Source organism: Hyla sarda, unplaced genomic scaffold, assembly GCF_029499605.1.
Source record: "Hyla sarda isolate aHylSar1 unplaced genomic scaffold, aHylSar1.hap1 scaffold_511, whole genome shotgun sequence".
NCBI classification, from domain to species: Eukaryota; Metazoa; Chordata; class Amphibia; order Anura; family Hylidae; genus Hyla; species Hyla sarda.
This window is the reverse complement of record NW_026610522.1, coordinates 42,788-61,042: the sequence shown is the minus strand read 5'-3', so window position 1 is coordinate 61,042 and position 18,255 is coordinate 42,788. Positions and strand designations below refer to the sequence as shown.

Sequence of the window (18,255 nt, the reverse complement as noted above, 5' to 3'; positions counted from 1 at the left end):
CAATCCATAACCCGGATTTGCCAGGAACCCTTCTTACTCCTCCTACTTGCATGTGACACTGGGCTTAGGATCTGCATAGGAAACACATACACAAGCACACACCTACCTTTGTTGCCTGCAGATGCCTCCTTGGCTGTCCCCAAACGGTATCAAACCAACACCCACGGGAAGCTGTAAGCATAGAGGACATGCCTGCACCCCATTGGACTTACCTGTGTGGGTTAAACCCGGGTTATTTGACAACCTATGGCGGTGATGGTTCTGCTCAGGCAGAGCAGTGCTGATGCTCCTCATAAAGCTGTCGCTGCTGTGAAGGTTCTAGGTGACATCACAAATCCCTATGGTTACATACACAACAAAGCTGGGTTGTTGTTGTTTACACTCTGCAAGGCCTGTGGAAGTGAGTGACATCATAGCACTGTAGTTCTGAGGGTTCTAGATGGATGCAACAATCTCCTGTTGCTTCTATGAAGGCCATAATAGACGACATCACCAAACAGCTCCATAGTCACATACACAGCAAAGGAGAGATGTTGTTTACACCTAGTGATGTCAGTGGTATTGAGTGACATCACAGCACAGTGCTAAGGCTCCTGGGCCTGGACACAGCAGCGGCTGCAATATCTCAACGGAGAATACGTTTATATATATATGTGTGTGTGTGCGCGTATATATATATATATATATATATATATATATATATATATATATTTCTCCGCCGAAATCACTTTTAAACCCATTTCCACCTTTTTTTCCCTTCTCTTCCTCTTACTTTTTTTTCACGTTTTTTTACGTTTTTCTCCTTTTCGCCTCTTTTCTGGGCGTATTATTCTTCTTTTTCTTCTTTTTTTTCGTCTAATGCATACCCCATCAGTGCAGCAATGCTTATTCAATACCGCCAGCAGATGGAGACACTGGGGGATAATTTTCTAAGGATTTATACTGATTTTTCCTGTCTGAATTTGTCGCACAGAAAGTTGCAGGCCAAATATGTGTGACATTTCTGCGACTTTAGCTTCTAGAGCATTTTTACAACATTATACATAGGTGCTGAATACATAAAAAGCGACTGTTCAGCGACAGACAAGTCGCATCGGCTGAAAGTAGGCCAGAATGTCAGTCCATGTTGGAGCAGGTTTAGATACAGTCTAAAGTATAGATCTCAAAGTCTGTGCACAGAATTTAGCAAGGGCCTCGCACCTTCTGATGCATCAGGTAGGTGCACAATAGCATAGCCTAACCCTCTGTACTTTGGTCTATATTGATGCGGGACATAGACAGCCAGCTGATGACCAATCCATTAGTGCAATGGATGGCTGGAAGCATTTGTCTTTGCCTTTGCAATACCACAGAAGCAATGCATGGTCAATGTACAGCAATGACACACCTGTGTGAACAGCCAGGAGACCCCCCCCCCATGTTATGTTACATAGTTACATAGTTAGTACGGTCGAAAAAAGACATATGTCCATCAAGTTCAACCAGGGAATTAAGGGGTAGGGGTGTGGCGCGATATTGGGGAAGGGATGAGATTTTATATTTCTTCATAAGCATTAATCTTATTTTGTCAATTAGGAACATTCAGCACCCACCCGCTATCAAGGCAGCTGCCTATCATGTCATGCCCTACCTGCACAGGTGTGCTGGCTACTCAAATGATCCAATTAAGGAGGCCATTTAGTCAGCAGCAGCAGAAGTCCTGTGCCTGGACGCTCCAACAGCGGCCAGACACAAGCAGAAGCAGCAGCAGCAGAAGCAGCAGCAGCACCACCTTTTGTTTTTTGGCTGCAGCAGCAGCAAGGCCCACAGGGCTGGCTAGCTGGCTAGCCAGCAAGCAGGTAGCAATGAAAGTAGGAATCTTTCTTTTTAACCCTGTAAGGGGGTGGTGCACTGTACCCGAAGATACTGCCATATCGGGTCAATGCATAGGGCGACGGAAGCAAGCTTCGAAATCGGCCCCCGTTCTCAAAAATCCATTTAATATATGGTCCCCAGATAGGGGACGTATCAGATATTAAACTGATAAGAACAGATAAGGTTTCAACAAAATTTTATTGAATAAATAAGAAACCATACAAAATTTAAAATGCTAAATAATAAAAGGTTCACAAAAGTTTTAAAATACAAATAATAAAACCAGTAATAAAAGGAGAAAAAATAAAAACGGCAGGATAAAACATTATACAAATGTCATAAAAAACTGATTATACTGTTATTTCGTTCCATAGAGGCAGACACCACATGGATGCTGCCTCGCTGGCCCCCAACTGTTTCTTGTCTCTTAGGTAATAGATGTACATCTCACTCAGGGCCAGCTTTATACAGTTTTTAACATCAATAAAATCATGTTTAAAAAGTAAGATGTTCCTAACTTTCCAGATGGCATTTTTAAAACAATTAATAATCATCCAGCAGATCATCTGCTGTTTAAAATTGGGGCAGTTAAAAAGACCGTAAAAGACACATTCGTGATTAAAATCTTTTAGGCCGCAGGCCCACTTCAAAAGTGGGCCTACCTTCCTCCAAAGCTCCCGTGCAAAAGGGCAGTTCCAAAATATGTGCAGCACCGTTTCGTCCACTCCGCAGCCATCTCTCGGGCACTTGGCTCTCGCCACCAGTCCTCGCCTGTGCTGGAACTCACGAGTAGGGAGGCACTGGTGGACGATTGCCCAGGCAAGATCCCTGTGTACATTCGCCAGAAACTTCCCGTACACGTTCCGCCATACCTTTTTGGATCTTGCCTGTGTGAAATTGGACACTGCCAGGGTAACCTCACTCCGCCTGAGGACCTTTGATACCTTTCTCTGGTCCCCCAGTATGTCAGGCTCCAAATCTTGGAGACCTAGGAGCCTGACTGTCTTTTCCAACACCACATAATGTTTTGGGGGACACAGAAGCACCGGAGCGTTCAGAGGGATGCGCAACCATCTTTTAAAAACCATGCCCGCAGCGTACCTTAAAAAGCAGCTAAAAATGCCATCGGATTTAATAATTTTAAAACAGAAACAGAAATACTTTATGTAAAAGAAAGTAAAAAGGTTAGGAACATCTTTCCCGCCATTATCTTTACTTTTGTACATAAAATCACGCTTTAATTTCTCCATTTTTGAACCCCATAAAAAAGTAAAAACAATTCTAGTTACTTTTTTAATGTATAAAATAGATGGAGGAAATACCATGGCAATGTATAGCATAATAGGGAGTAAAACCATTTTTATTATTAAAATCTTCCCCTCCATGGTAAGGTTTCTAAGATTCCACATTAAAATCTTCTTCTCCATCTTAGCTATAGCTGAATCCCAGTTAGGGCTCCCATCATTGACCTGGTTAAAAACAATACCTAAAACTTTAATTTGATCCTGTTGCATTGTGACTCCTGGGGTGATGGATGAATCCCAGGAGCCAATATAAAAACAGTCACATTTATATGTGTTTAGCTTAAAACCAGAGACCTCGCAGAAATAGCTGGTGTTCCTCAATGCCCCCCTCATGGATGGAGAGTCCGGGCACAGTATGGTGACATCATCCATGTACCCCAACACCTTTAGATGGGTCCCTCCTCCACCAGGTATCGGTACGCCTCTTACTACCCGGTCTTTTCTGAGGAGGGCCATCAGTGGTTCGATTGCGCAAATAAAAAGGAGTGGGGACAGGGGGCAGCCCTGTTTGACACCTGATAAAAGAGGAACACCGCTGGTTAAAAAGCCATTAACAGAGACTTGACTAAAACAGGATCGGTATAAAAGCATGATTCGGCTTAAAATCGTTTCAGGCACTGCCATCTTTTTAAGAACTAAAAACAGGTATTCATGGGAGACCCTATCAAAGGCTTTTTCAAAGTCTAAGGATAAAATTGCTACAGTTTGATTTCTATCCTTAAAATACCATAAAACATCTCTTAAAATATTTAGGGATTCAGCTATAGACCTTCCAGGTACCCCACAAACCTGATTTGGGTGAATTAATTTATGAATAAAAGGTTTAAAACGGACAGCTAATAACTTGGCTAAAACTTTATAATCGACATTTAAAAGTGTGATGGGGCGCCAATTTTTTAGCATATCCTTTTCACCCTTTTTAAAAAGTAATGATACAATCCCCCTCCTCCAGGAAGGGGGAAGTTCATTAACAATAAAAGTTTCTTTATACAATAAAACCATATCATCCTTTAAAATATCCCAAAAAGCTAAATAAAATTTGATGGGTAAACCATCTTCCCCAGGGGCCTTCCCACTAGAAAAACTTTTAAAAACAAATAAAAGTTCATCTAAGTTAAGATCACGGGATAAAACCTCCTGGTCTAAAACATCTAGCTTAAAATCAAGGGAATTAAGAACATGTTCTAAAAAGGATGGATTAAGATCTTTCTTATTAAAAAGAAGCTGGTAGAAGTTAAAAACTGCATCTAACATGCCTTTTGGAGTGGATTCACCCTCAAGGTTTTGGATGATATCCCTCCTATTCATCACTTTTTTAAAAAAGAAACGGGAACATTTCTCGCCCTCCTCCAGGTGCTGCACATGTGAGTTAAAAATGATTTGTTTCCCTTTCTTTTCTATGGCATGTTTTATTTCAGTTTTAAGGTTTAAAATATCATTTTCTACATCCATACCAGCTTCTTTCAATTTAAAAAGTACATTTAAACGCATGTTAAGAACATAAAACCACTGTTTTTCCATTTTTGCCTTCTTCTTACCTGCTTTGATAAAAAAAAATCTGATTTTAGATTTGGTGCCCTCCCACCAGTGCAGCATAGGCTCGTGGGGTTTTCTTTGTGATTGCCAGCACTGGTAGGTCCGCACAAACTCCTCTTTTATCTCAGGGTCCTCTAGGAGTGTGGTGTTTAATCTCCAGAGGCCCCTTTTTGCTTTTTGCTCCCCCTCTAGCTCCAGGCCCACCAAGAGGAGCTTATGATCAGAGAAGATATTCTGCTCGAGCGTGCATTTCAGGGGTTTAAAAGCTCTAGAGGAAAAAATAAAATCGATTCTGGAGCTCACTCTTCCATTGGACCATGTGGCGCCCGGGTCCTCCGGCAAGAGATCCTTCCAGCAATCTTTCAAATTAAAATCATCAATAAAATTTTTAAGCAGGTAAGAAGTGCGGTCTTTACGATTAATATCCCCACCCTGCCGGTGTTCCCCATCACGTATGCAGTTAAAATCACCTCCCACCAGCAGGGGGGAAGACCCAACACAAAACAGTGGTAAAATTTCAAATAGTTCTGCCCGCTCCTGTTTATCAGGAGGGGCATACACATTTAAAACACGAATTAAAAGTCCATTAAAATATAGATGAATTAAAAGAGCTCTGCCAGGCACAATCTCAGTTACTGTATGAATAGAAAAGGACTGGCCTCGGCAGAGCAGCCCAACACCCACAGAACGACAGTCATTTGCACCGGACCATATGGATGGGCCCAGCTTCCAGTCTTCTTTTAAGTCTTTATAGTCCATTTTACTAGGGATTCCACATTCTTGTAGCAGGCAAAGGTCAAAGTCACATGTCTCTAGATAAGAAAATAAAGCAGCCCTGCGATCAGGGCTCTTTAAGGACCTCACATTGAGTGAGGCAATTTTTACAGGGATAGGCATAGTTTATGGAGAGTCCGTGCTTGGAGAATCAAAGTCAATAATAAGCTGCGTACCGTCATCCCCCGCCTGCGGGGTCATCAGCTCCTTGATGTTCTGAGGGTCGGAGCTTGAGATCGATGATGCCCCGACCCTGAGCTCGCTCTCATCCGAACTACGGCACGCCGCTTTCCTTTGAATGTCTTCCTCTTCTTCTTCTCTTTGTCTTTTAAATGTCACACTGCTGTCCATATCCTCTGTGTTGCTCTCACTCGATGTAATCTCTGGCCCCCGGCTGATGGATCTGCGTCTTCTTTCATCATTTGACGACTGGAACTGCTGCACAGGGGCCTGTGAGGCCTCTTTTCCGGAACCTTTGCCGCTACCTTGGGAAGTTTTCATCGCTTGTTCCCCAGCAAGCGTTGCTGAGGACTGTTGCTCCAACTTCCCCATCGATCGACGATGGCCAGTTTTACCCACCGGGTCCACTGCTGGCGGGGCAGCAAACCCTGGTTTGGCGCCACTTGTCTTCTTGGCCCTGTCCTGTATAGGCGGAGTAACAGGACCAGGCTCAGACCTGGCCACCTGGCTCCCCTTCCGGCGGGCTTTCACCGGGGCCTCTTCGTCCGGAGCAGGGCGACCCTGGGCCAAGCCAGTACCTGGCTTATGCTGCAATTTTGGGTCCACCTCTGCCCCCACCGAGGCCCGTCGGCTGCCACCCGCCACAGTTGAGCCCCCTTCAGAAGTTTCGGCGGGCTCTTGAGCCAGGTAGGAAGTCGATCGACGTCTTTCAATTTCCCGGGCAGTAAACTCGATCACCCGCCCGGGCTTCGTGGAATCCCCATGGCCTCCCCCTAGCACTACCACCGGTGGGCCCCCCGATGGAGCACCAGAGGTCTTGGGCCTGGACCCATCAGTACCTGCCATCTGGGGTTTGGGCATCTTAAAAAAGGACGTCTTTTGTCCTGTCCCCTCTTTGGGTGGGCCCAGCCTTGACCCACCCATCGTAGTTTTTGCTTTATGGGGACAGGAATTAAAATCGTGATTTTCCTCTCCGCAGAGGTTGCACCTTATCGAATGGCTACATCTTGAGGCTATGTGACCTTCTTGGCCACACCTATTGCAGCGAATCACACGCTCCGTGCCGCAGGTCTCCTGGGTGTGGCCAAACCTCAAGCAATTTCGGCAATACATAGGCATTTGAGGATAGAACAGGAAGCCCCGAACTCTCCCGATGGCAAAATTTGGGGGCGGATGGCAAAGACCCCCAATACCACCGGGATCCTTACGGAGCTTGACCCAGAACTTCCTCTTGCCGTTCCAGAACCGCACGGAGTTCAAGATTTTGTTTGCGAATCGCACCTCTTCGCAGTATCGCCGAAGAAAAGTGGCTATATCCTCCGTGGTCACATGAGGGCTGTGCATAGCCACCACCAACGGTATATGTTCCTCACCATAGAGGAACTGGAACGAAAGACCGTCGAGTCGATCGTCCCTCTGGTCCGCACCAGACAAGGTTGCATAGATGTTATCGCAACACGCCGTGGCCGTGAAGGTGACGGTATACAGGCCACGGCTTTCCTGGTCATTTAGACACAGGATGTCCTCCCTATTGAGGCGGAAGTAGTCAAGAAGAATCACCTCCGCAATGAAGCGGAGGTTCTTCAACTGACGATGGCTCTCCGACACCTCTATGCGGATGGTATTTCGCATCGACATTTCCCCAGAGGGGAAAGCCCAGGAGAACGGCATCTTCCACACCCAGGGACTAAGCCCCTTCCCCAATAGCAGCAGGGGCTCGGAATCCCGCTATAAAAGCGGAACCCTTACCCAAGGCAGAGGTCGGGGGTACCCTAGGTGCTTCCGAAGCTACAGGTAACGCTCAACGTACCGAAAATGCCTTCTGAGACACAAGGTCCCAGAGACAGGGGGATCGCAACCCGTTGTCTGTGGACTAAGCCCGCTCCCCAATAGCAGCAAGGGGGTGAAGTCCCTCCGTAAGGAGAGACAATCCCCCAAGGCCGAGAAGCGGGGTACCACAGACACCTTCCGACCAGACCAAATGCAGATACTACACTTGATCTTAGCCAAAAGGCCGAGAAGCGATAACCGTGAAAGGGGCGGGCCCAACAAGGTGCCCTTCATGGGCACTATCACTGCTTGCTGTCAGGGAGGCTGCCAGACAATTTTCCATGCACACTCTGGGCTGGGGGGCAGTCAACCACCAGTACACACAGCAGAACCTAAACCCATACCATTATTGCTAAGCAGCAAGACAGGGGCCCATTGCACTCCCACGGGGCCTTTTTAAATGCAATCCATAACCCGGATTTGCCAGGAACCCTTCTTACTCCTCCTACTTGCATGTGACACTGGGCTTAGGATCTGCATAGGAAACACACACACAAGCACACACCTACCTTTGTTGCCTGCAGATGCCTCCTTGGCTGTCCCCAAACGGTATCAAACCAACACCCACGGGAAGCTGTAAGCATAGAGGACATGCCTGCACCCCATTGGACTTACCTGTGTGGGTTAAACCCGGGTTATTTGACAACCTATGGCGGTGATGGTTCTGCTCAGGCAGAGCAGTGCTGATGCTCCTCATAAAGCTGTCGCTGCTGTGAAGGTTCTAGGTGACATCACAAATCCCTATGGTTACATACACAACAAAGCTGGGTTGTTGTTGTTTACACTCTGCAAGGCCTGTGGAAGTGAGTGACATCATAGCACTGTAGTTCTGAGGGTTCTAGATGGATGCAACAATCTCCTGTTGCTTCTATGAAGGCCATAATAGACGACATCACCAAACAGCTCCATAGTCACATACACAGCAAAGGAGAGATGTTGTTTACACCTAGTGATGTCAGTGGTATTGAGTGACATCACAGCACAGTGCTAAGGCTCCTGGGCCTGGACACAGCAGCGGCTGCAATATCTCAACGGAGAATACGTTTATATATATGTGTGTGTGTGCGCGTATATATATATATATATATATATATATATATATATATATATATATATATTTCTCCGCCGAAATCACTTTTAAACCCATTTCCACCTTTTTTTCCCTTCTCTTCCTCTTACTTTTTTTTCAAGTTTTTTTACGTTTTTCTCCTTTTCGCCTCTTTTCTGGGCGTATTATTCTTCTTTTTCTTCTTTTTTTTCGTCTAATGCATACCCCATCAGTGCAGCAATGCTTATTCAATACCGCCAGCAGATGGAGACACTGGGGGATAATTTTCTAAGGATTTATACTGATTTTTCCTGTCTGAATTTGTCGCACAGAAAGTTGCAGGCCAAATATGTGTGACATTTCTGCGACTTTAGCTTCTAGAGCATTTTTACAACATTATACATAGGTGCTGAATACATAAAAAGCGACTGTTCAGCGACAGACAAGTCGCATCGGCTGAAAGTAGGCCAGAATGTCAGTCCATGTTGGAGCAGGTTTAGATACAGTCTAAAGTATAGATCTCAAAGTCTGTGCACAGAATTTAGCAAGGGCCTCGCACCTTCTGATGCATCAGGTAGGTGCACAATAGCATAGCCTAACCCTCTGTACTTTGGTCTATATTGATGCGGGACATAGACAGCCAGCTGATGACCAATCCATTAGTGCAATGGATGGCTGGAAGCATTTGTCTTTGCCTTTGCAATACCACAGAAGCAATGCATGGTCAATGTACAGCAATGACACACCTGTGTGAACAGCCAGGAGACCCCCCCCCCCATGTTATGTTACATAGTTACATAGTACGGTCGAAAAAAGACATATGTCCATCAAGTTCAACCAGGGAATTAAGGGGTAGGGGTGTGGCGCGATATTGGGGAAGGGATGAGATTTTATATTTCTTCATAAGCATTAATCTTATTTTGTCAATTAGGAACATTCAGCACCCACCCGCTATCAAGGCAGCTGCCTATCATGTCATGCCCTACCTGCACAGGTGTGCTGGCTACTCAAATGATCCAATTAAGGAGGCCATTTAGTCAGCAGCAGCAGAAGTCCTGTGCCTGGACGCTCCAACAGCGGCCAGACACAAGCAGAAGCAGAAGCAGCAGAAGCAGCAGCAGCACCACCTTTTGTTTTTTGGCTGCAGCAGCAGCAAGGCCCACAGGGCTGGCTAGCTGGCTAGCCAGCAAGCAGGTAGCAATGAAAGTAGGAATCTTTCTTTTTAACCCTGTAAGGGGGTGGTGCACTGTACCCGAAGATACTGCCATATCGGGTCAATGCATAGGGCGACGGAAGCAAGCTTCGAAATCGGCCCCCGTTCTCAAAAATCCATTTAATATATGGTCCCCAGATAGGGGACGTATCAGATATTAAACTGATAAGAACAGATACTACACTTGATCTTAGCCAAAAGGCCGAGAAGCGATAACCGTGAAAGGGGCGGGCCCAACAAGGTGCCCTTCATGGGCACTATCACTGCTTGCTGTCAGGGAGGCTGCCAGACAATTTTCCATGCACACTCTGGGCTGGGGGGCAGTCAACCACCAGTACACACAGCAGAACCTAAACCCATACCATTATTGCTAAGCAGCAAGACAGGGGCCCATTGCACTCCCACTGGGCCTTTTTAAATGCAATCCATAACCCGGATTTGCCAGGAACCCTTCTTACTCCTCCTACTTGCATGTGACACTGGGCTTAGGATCTGCATAGGAAACACACACACAAGCACACACCTACCTTTGTTGCCTGCAGATGCCTCCTTGGCTGTCCCCAAACGGTATCAAACCAACACCCACGGGAAGCTGTAAGCATAGAGGACATGCCTGCACCCCATTGGACTTACCTGTGTGGGTTAAACCCGGGTTATTTGACAACCTATGGCGGTGATGGTTCTGCTCAGGCAGAGCAGTGCTGATGCTCCTCATAAAGCTGTCGCTGCTGTGAAGGTTCTAGGTGACATCACAAATCCCTATGGTTACATACACAACAAAGCTGGGTTGTTGTTGTTTACACTCTGCAAGGCCTGTGGAAGTGAGTGACATCATAGCACTGTAGTTCTGAGGGTTCTAGATGGATGCAACAATCTTCTGTTGCTTCTATGAAGGCCATAATAGACGACATCACCAAACAGCTCCATAGTCACATACACAGCAAAGGAGAGATGTTGTTTACACCTAGTGATGTCAGTGGTATTGAGTGACATCACAGCACAGTGCTAAGGCTCCTGGGCCTGGACACAGCAGCGGCTGCAATATCTCAACGGAGAATACGTTTATATATATGTGTGTGTGTGCGCGTATATATATATATATATATATATATATATATATATATATATATATATTTCTCCGCCGAAATCACTTTTAAACCCATTTCCACCTTTTTTTCCCTTCTCTTCCTCTTACTTTTTTTTCACGTTTTTTTACGTTTTTCTCCTTTTCGCCTCTTTTCTGGGCGTATTATTCTTCTTTTTCTTCTTTTTTTTCGTCTAATGCATACCCCATCAGTGCAGCAATGCTTATTCAATACCGCCAGCAGATGGAGACACTGGGGGATAATTTTCTAAGGATTTATACTGATTTTTCCTGTCTGAATTTGTCGCACAGAAAGTTGCAGGCCAAATATGTGTGACATTTCTGCGACTTTAGCTTCTAGAGCATTTTTACAACATTATACATAGGTGCTGAATACATAAAAAGCGACTGTTCAGCGACAGACAAGTCGCATCGGCTGAAAGTAGGCCAGAATGTCAGTCCATGTTGGAGCAGGTTTAGATACAGTCTAAAGTATAGATCTCAAAGTCTGTGCACAGAATTTAGCAAGGGCCTCGCACCTTCTGATGCATCAGGTAGGTGCACAATAGCATAGCCTAACCCTCTGTACTTTGGTCTATATTGATGCGGGACATAGACAGCCAGCTGATGACCAATCCATTAGTGCAATGGATGGCTGGAAGCATTTGTCTTTGCCTTTGCAATACCACAGAAGCAATGCATGGTCAATGTACAGCAATGACACACCTGTGTGAACAGCCAGGAGACCCCCCCCCCCCCATGTTATGTTACATAGTTACATAGTTAGTACGGTCGAAAAAAGACATATGTCCATCAAGTTCAACCAGGGAATTAAGGGGTAGGGGTGTGGCGCGATATTGGGGAAGGGATGAGATTTTATATTTCTTCATAAGCATTAATCTTATTTTGTCAATTAGGAACATTCAGCACCCACCCGCTATCAAGGCAGCTGCCTATCATGTCATGCCCTACCTGCACAGGTGTGCTGGCTACTCAAATGATCCAATTAAGGAGGCCATTTAGTCAGCAGCAGCAGAAGTCCTGTGCCTGGACGCTCCAACAGCGGCCAGACACAAGCAGAAGCAGAAGCAGCAGAAGCAGCAGCAGCACCACCTTTTGTTTTTTGGCTGCAGCAGCAGCAAGGCCCACAGGGCTGGCTAGCTGGCTAGCCAGCAAGCAGGTAGCAATGAAAGTAGGAATCTTTCTTTTTAACCCTGTAAGGGGGTGGTGCACTGTACCCGAAGATACTGCCATATCGGGTCAATGCATAGGGCGACGGAAGCAAGCTTCGAAATCGGCCCCCGTTCTCAAAAATCCATTTAATATATGGTCCCCAGATAGGGGACGTATCAGATATTAAACTGATAAGAACAGATACTACACTTGATCTTAGCCAAAAGGCCGAGAAGCGATAACCGTGAAAGGGGCGGGCCCAACAAGGTGCCCTTCATGGGCACTATCACTGCTTGCTGTCAGGGAGGCTGCCAGACAATTTTCCATGCACACTCTGGGCTGGGGGGCAGTCAACCACCAGTACACACAGCAGAACCTAAACCCATACCATTATTGCTAAGCAGCAAGACAGGGGCCCATTGCACTCCCACGGGGCCTTTTTAAATGCAATCCATAACCCGGATTTGCCAGGAACCCTTCTTACTCCTCCTACTTGCATGTGACACTGGGCTTAGGATCTGCATAGGAAACACACACACAAGCACACACCTACCTTTGTTGCCTGCAGATGCCTCCTTGGCTGTCCCCAAACGGTATCAAACCAACACCCACGGGAAGCTGTAAGCATAGAGGACATGCCTGCACCCCATTGGACTTACCTGTGTGGGTTAAACCCGGGTTATTTGACAACCTATGGCGGTGATGGTTCTGCTCAGGCAGAGCAGTGCTGATGCTCCTCATAAAGCTGTCGCTGCTGTGAAGGTTCTAGGTGACATCACAAATCCCTATGGTTACATACACAACAAAGCTGGGTTGTTGTTGTTTACACTCTGCAAGGCCTGTGGAAGTGAGTGACATCATAGCACTGTAGTTCTGAGGGTTCTAGATGGATGCAACAATCTCCTGTTGCTTCTATGAAGGCCATAATAGACGACATCACCAAACAGCTCCATAGTCACATACACAGCAAAGGAGAGATGTTGTTTACACCTAGTGATGTCAGTGGTATTGAGTGACATCACAGCACAGTGCTAAGGCTCCTGGGCCTGGACACAGCAGCGGCTGCAATATCTCAACGGAGAATACGTTTATATATATGTGTGTGTGTGCGCGTATATATATATATATATATATATATATATATATATATATATATATATATATATTTCTCCGCCGAAATCACTTTTAACCCCATTTCCACCTTTTTTTCCCTTCTCTTCCTCTTACTTTTTTTTCACGTTTTTTTACGTTTTTCTCCTTTTCGCCTCTTTTCTGGGCGTATTATTCTTCTTTTTCTTCTTTTTTTTCGTCTAATGCATACCCCATCAGTGCAGCAATGCTTATTCAATACCGCCAGCAGATGGAGACACTGGGGGATAATTTTCTAAGGATTTATACTGATTTTTCCTGTCTGAATTTGTCGCACAGAAAGTTGCAGGCCAAATATGTGTGACATTTCTGCGACTTTAGCTTCTAGAGCATTTTTACAACATTATACATAGGTGCTGAATACATAAAAAGCGACTGTTCAGCGACAGACAAGTCGCATCGGCTGAAAGTAGGCCAGAATGTCAGTCCATGTTGGAGCAGGTTTAGATACAGTCTAAAGTATAGATCTCAAAGTCTGTGCACAGAATTTAGCAAGGGCCTCGCACCTTCTGATGCATCAGGTAGGTGCACAATAGCATAGCCTAACCCTCTGTACTTTGGTCTATATTGATGCGGGACATAGACAGCCAGCTGATGACCAATCCATTAGTGCAATGGATGGCTGGAAGCATTTGTCTTTGCCTTTGCAATACCACAGAAGCAATGCATGGTCAATGTACAGCAATGACACACCTGTGTGAACAGCCAGGAGACCCCCCCCCCCCCCATGTTATGTTACATAGTTACATAGTTAGTACGGTCGAAAAAAGACATATGTCCATCAAGTTCAACCAGGGAATTAAGGGGTAGGGGTGTGGCGCGATATTGGGGAAGGGATGAGATTTTATATTTCTTCATAAGCATTAATCTTATTTTGTCAATTAGGAACATTCAGCACCCACCCGCTATCAAGGCAGCTGCCTATCATGTCATGCCCTACCTGCACAGGTGTGCTGGCTACTCAAATGATCCAATTAAGGAGGCCATTTAGTCAGCAGCAGCAGAAGTCCTGTGCCTGGACGCTCCAACAGCGGCCAGACACAAGCAGAAGCAGAAGCAGCAGAAGCAGCAGCAGCACCACCTTTTGTTTTTTGGCTGCAGCAGCAGCAAGGCCCACAGGGCTAGCCAGCAAGCAGGTAGCAATGAAAGTAGGAATCTTTCTTTTTAACCCTGTAAGGGGGTGGTGCACTGTACCCGAAGATACTGCCATATCGGGTCAATGCATAGGGCGACGGAAGCAAGCTTCGAAATCGGCCCCCGTTCTCAAAAATCCATTTAATATATGGTCCCCAGATAGGGGACGTATCAGATATTAAACTGATAAGAACAGATACTACACTTGATCTTAGCCAAAAGGCCGAGAAGCGATAACCGTGAAAGGGGCGGGCCCAACAAGGTGCCCTTCATGGGCACTATCACTGCTTGCTGTCAGGGAGGCTGCCAGACAATTTTCCATGCACACTCTGGGCTGGGGGGCAGTCAACCACCAGTACACACAGCAGAACCTAAACCCATACCATTATTGCTAAGCAGCAAGACAGGGGCCCATTGCACTCCCACGGGGCCTTTTTAAATGCAATCCATAACCCGGATTTGCCAGGAACCCTTCTTACTCCTCCTACTTGCATGTGACACTGGGCTTAGGATCTGCATAGGAAACACACACACAAGCACACACCTACCTTTGTTGCCTGCAGATGCCTCCTTGGCTGTCCCCAAACGGTATCAAACCAACACCCACGGGAAGCTGTAAGCATAGAGGACATGCCTGCACCCCATTGGACTTACCTGTGTGGGTTAAACCCGGGTTATTTGACAACCTATGGCGGTGATGGTTCTGCTCAGGCAGAGCAGTGCTGATGCTCCTCATAAAGCTGTCGCTGCTGTGAAGGTTCTAGGTGACATCACAAATCCCTATGGTTACATACACAACAAAGCTGGGTTGTTGTTGTTTACACTCTGCAAGGCCTGTGGAAGTGAGTGACATCATAGCACTGTAGTTCTGAGGGTTCTAGATGGATGCAACAATCTCCTGTTGCTTCTATGAAGGCCATAATAGACGACATCACCAAACAGCTCCATAGTCACATACACAGCAAAGGAGAGATGTTGTTTACACCTAGTGATGTCAGTGGTATTGAGTGACATCACAGCACAGTGCTAAGGCTCCTGGGCCTGGACACAGCAGCGGCTGCAATATCTCAACGGAGAATACGTTTATATATATGTGTGTGTGTGCGCGTATATATATATATATATATATATATATATATATATATATATATATTTCTCCGCCGAAATCACTTTTAAACCCATTTCCACCTTTTTTTCCCTTCTCTTCCTCTTACTTTTTTTTCACGTTTTTTTACGTTTTTCTCCTTTTCGCCTCTTTTCTGGGCGTATTATTCTTCTTTTTCTTCTTTTTTTTCGTCTAATGCATACCCCATCAGTGCAGCAATGCTTATTCAATACCGCCAGCAGATGGAGACACTGGGGGATAATTTTCTAAGGATTTATACTGATTTTTCCTGTCTGAATTTGTCGCACAGAAAGTTGCAGGCCAAATATGTGTGACATTTCTGCGACTTTAGCTTCTAGAGCATTTTTACAACATTATACATAGGTGCTGAATACATAAAAAGCGACTGTTCAGCGACAGACAAGTCGCATCGGCTGAAAGTAGGCCAGAATGTCAGTCCATGTTGGAGCAGGTTTAGATACAGTCTAAAGTATAGATCTCAAAGTCTGTGCACAGAATTTAGCAAGGGCCTCGCACCTTCTGATGCATCAGGTAGGTGCACAATAGCATAGCCTAACCCTCTGTACTTTGGTCTATATTGATGCGGGACATAGACAGCCAGCTGATGACCAATCCATTAGTGCAATGGATGGCTGGAAGCATTTGTCTTTGCCTTTGCAATACCACAGAAGCAATGCATGGTCAATGTACAGCAATGACACACCTGTGTGAACAGCCAGGAGACCCCCCCCCCCCCCATGTTATGTTACATAGTTACATAGTTAGTACGGTCGAAAAAAGACATATGTCCATCAAGTTCAACCAGGGAATTAAGGGGTAGGGGTGTGGCGCGATATTGGGGAAGGGATGAGATTTTATATTTCTTCATAAGCATTAATCTTATTTTGTCAATTAGGAACATTCAGCACCCACCCGCTATCAAGGCAGCTGCCTATCATGTCATGCCCTACCTGCACAGGTGTGCTGGCTACTCAAATGATCCAATTAAGGAGGCCATTTAGTCAGCAGCAGCAGAAGTCCTGTGCCTGGACGCTCCAACAGCGGCCAGACACAAGCAGAAGCAGAAGCAGCAGAAGCAGCAGCAGCACCACCTTTTGTTTTTTGGCTGCAGCAGCAGCAAGGCCCACAGGGCTGGCTAGCTGGCTAGCCAGCAAGCAGGTAGCAATGAAAGTAGGAATCTTTCTTTTTAACCCTGTAAGGGGGTGGTGCACTGTACCCGAAGATACTGCCATATCGGGTCAATGCATAGGGCGACGGAAGCAAGCTTCGAAATCGGCCCCCGTTCTCAAAAATCCATTTAATATATGGTCCCCAGATAGGGGACGTATCAGATATTAAACTGATAAGAACAGATACTACACTTGATCTTAGCCAAAAGGCCGAGAAGCGATAACCATGAAAGGGGCGGGCCCAACAAGGTGCCCTTCATGGGCACTATCACTGCTTGCTGTCAGGGAGGCTGCCAGACAATTTTCCATGCACACTCTGGGCTGGGGGGCAGTCAACCACCAGTACACACAGCAGAACCTAAACCCATACCATTATTGCTAAGCAGCAAGACAGGGGCCCATTGCACTCCCACGGGGCCTTTTTAAATGCAATCCATAACCCGGATTTGCCAGGAACCCTTCTTACTCCTCCTACTTGCATGTGACACTGGGCTTAGGATCTGCATAGGAAACACACACACAAGCACACACCTACCTTTGTTGCCTGCAGATGCCTCCTTGGCTGTCCCCAAACGGTATCAAACCAACACCCACGGGAAGCTGTAAGCATAGAGGACATGCCTGCACCCCATTGGACTTACCTGTGTGGGTTAAACCCGGGTTATTTGACAACCTATGGCGGTGATGGTTCTGCTCAGGCAGAGCAGTGCTGATGCTCCTCATAAAGCTGTCGCTGCTGTGAAGGTTCTAGGTGACATCACAAATCCCTATGGTTACATACACAACAAAGCTGGGTTGTTGTTGTTTACACTCTGCAAGGCCTGTGGAAGTGAGTGACATCATAGCACTGTAGTTCTGAGGGTTCTAGATGGATGCAACAATCTCCTGTTGCTTCTATGAAGGCCATAATAGACGACATCACCAAACAGCTCCATAGTCACATACACAGCAAAGGAGAGATGTTGTTTACACCTAGTGATGTCAGTGGTATTGAGTGACATCACAGCACAGTGCTAAGGCTCCTGGGCCTGGACACAGCAGCGGCTGCAATATCTCAACGGAGAATACGTTTATATATATGTGTGTGTGTGCGCGTATATATATATATATATATATATATATATATATATATATTTCTCCGCCGAAATCACTTTTAAACCCATTTCCACCTTTTTTTCCCTTCTCTTCCTCTTACTTTTTTTTCACGTTTTTTTACGTTTTTCTCCTTTTCGCCTCTTTTCTGGGCGTATTATTCTTCTTTTTCTTCTTTTTTTTCGTCTAATGCATACCCCATCAGTGCAGCAATGCTTATTCAATACCGCCAGCAGATGGAGACACTGGGGGATAATTTTCTAAGGATTTATACTGATTTTTCCTGTCTGAATTTGTCGCACAGAAAGTTGCAGGCCAAATATGTGTGACATTTCTGCGACTTTAGCTTCTAGAGCATTTTTACAACATTATACATAGGTGCTGAATACATAAAAAGCGACTGTTCAGCGACAGACAAGTCGCATCGGCTGAAAGTAGGCCAGAATGTCAGTCCATGTTGGAGCAGGTTTAGATACAGTCTAAAGTATAGATCTCAAAGTCTGTGCACAGAATTTAGCAAGGGCCTCGCACCTTCTGATGCATCAGGTAGGTGCACAATAGCATAGCCTAACCCTCTGTACTTTGGTCT

At 45.7% G+C, this 18,255-nt stretch overlaps 5 non-coding genes and 1 pseudogene across 5 annotated transcripts; all 6 read right to left on the bottom strand.

The window, feature by feature from the left end:
• Positions 1–1,880: 1,880 nt before the first annotated feature.
• On the bottom strand, positions 1,881–2,066 carry LOC130337964 (U2 spliceosomal RNA). Its single transcript, XR_008878763.1, has one exon. It is a non-coding gene; the product is annotated as a U2 spliceosomal RNA (small nuclear RNA).
• Positions 2,067–7,456: 5,390 nt separating this feature from the next.
• LOC130337981 (U2 spliceosomal RNA) lies at positions 7,457–7,674 on the bottom strand (annotated as a pseudogene).
• A 2,088-nt stretch (positions 7,675–9,762) lies between these two features.
• On the bottom strand, positions 9,763–9,953 carry LOC130337993 (U2 spliceosomal RNA). The gene has a single exon (XR_008878773.1). It is a non-coding gene; the product is annotated as a U2 spliceosomal RNA (small nuclear RNA).
• Positions 9,954–12,045: 2,092 nt separating this feature from the next.
• LOC130337992 (U2 spliceosomal RNA) lies at positions 12,046–12,236 on the bottom strand. Its single transcript, XR_008878772.1, has one exon. It is a non-coding gene; the product is annotated as a U2 spliceosomal RNA (small nuclear RNA).
• Positions 12,237–14,323: 2,087 nt separating this feature from the next.
• LOC130337991 (U2 spliceosomal RNA) lies at positions 14,324–14,514 on the bottom strand. Its single transcript, XR_008878771.1, has one exon. It is a non-coding gene; the product is annotated as a U2 spliceosomal RNA (small nuclear RNA).
• A 2,091-nt stretch (positions 14,515–16,605) lies between these two features.
• LOC130337990 (U2 spliceosomal RNA) lies at positions 16,606–16,796 on the bottom strand. The gene has a single exon (XR_008878770.1). It is a non-coding gene; the product is annotated as a U2 spliceosomal RNA (small nuclear RNA).
• Between the last annotated feature and the right edge of the window lie 1,459 nt (positions 16,797–18,255).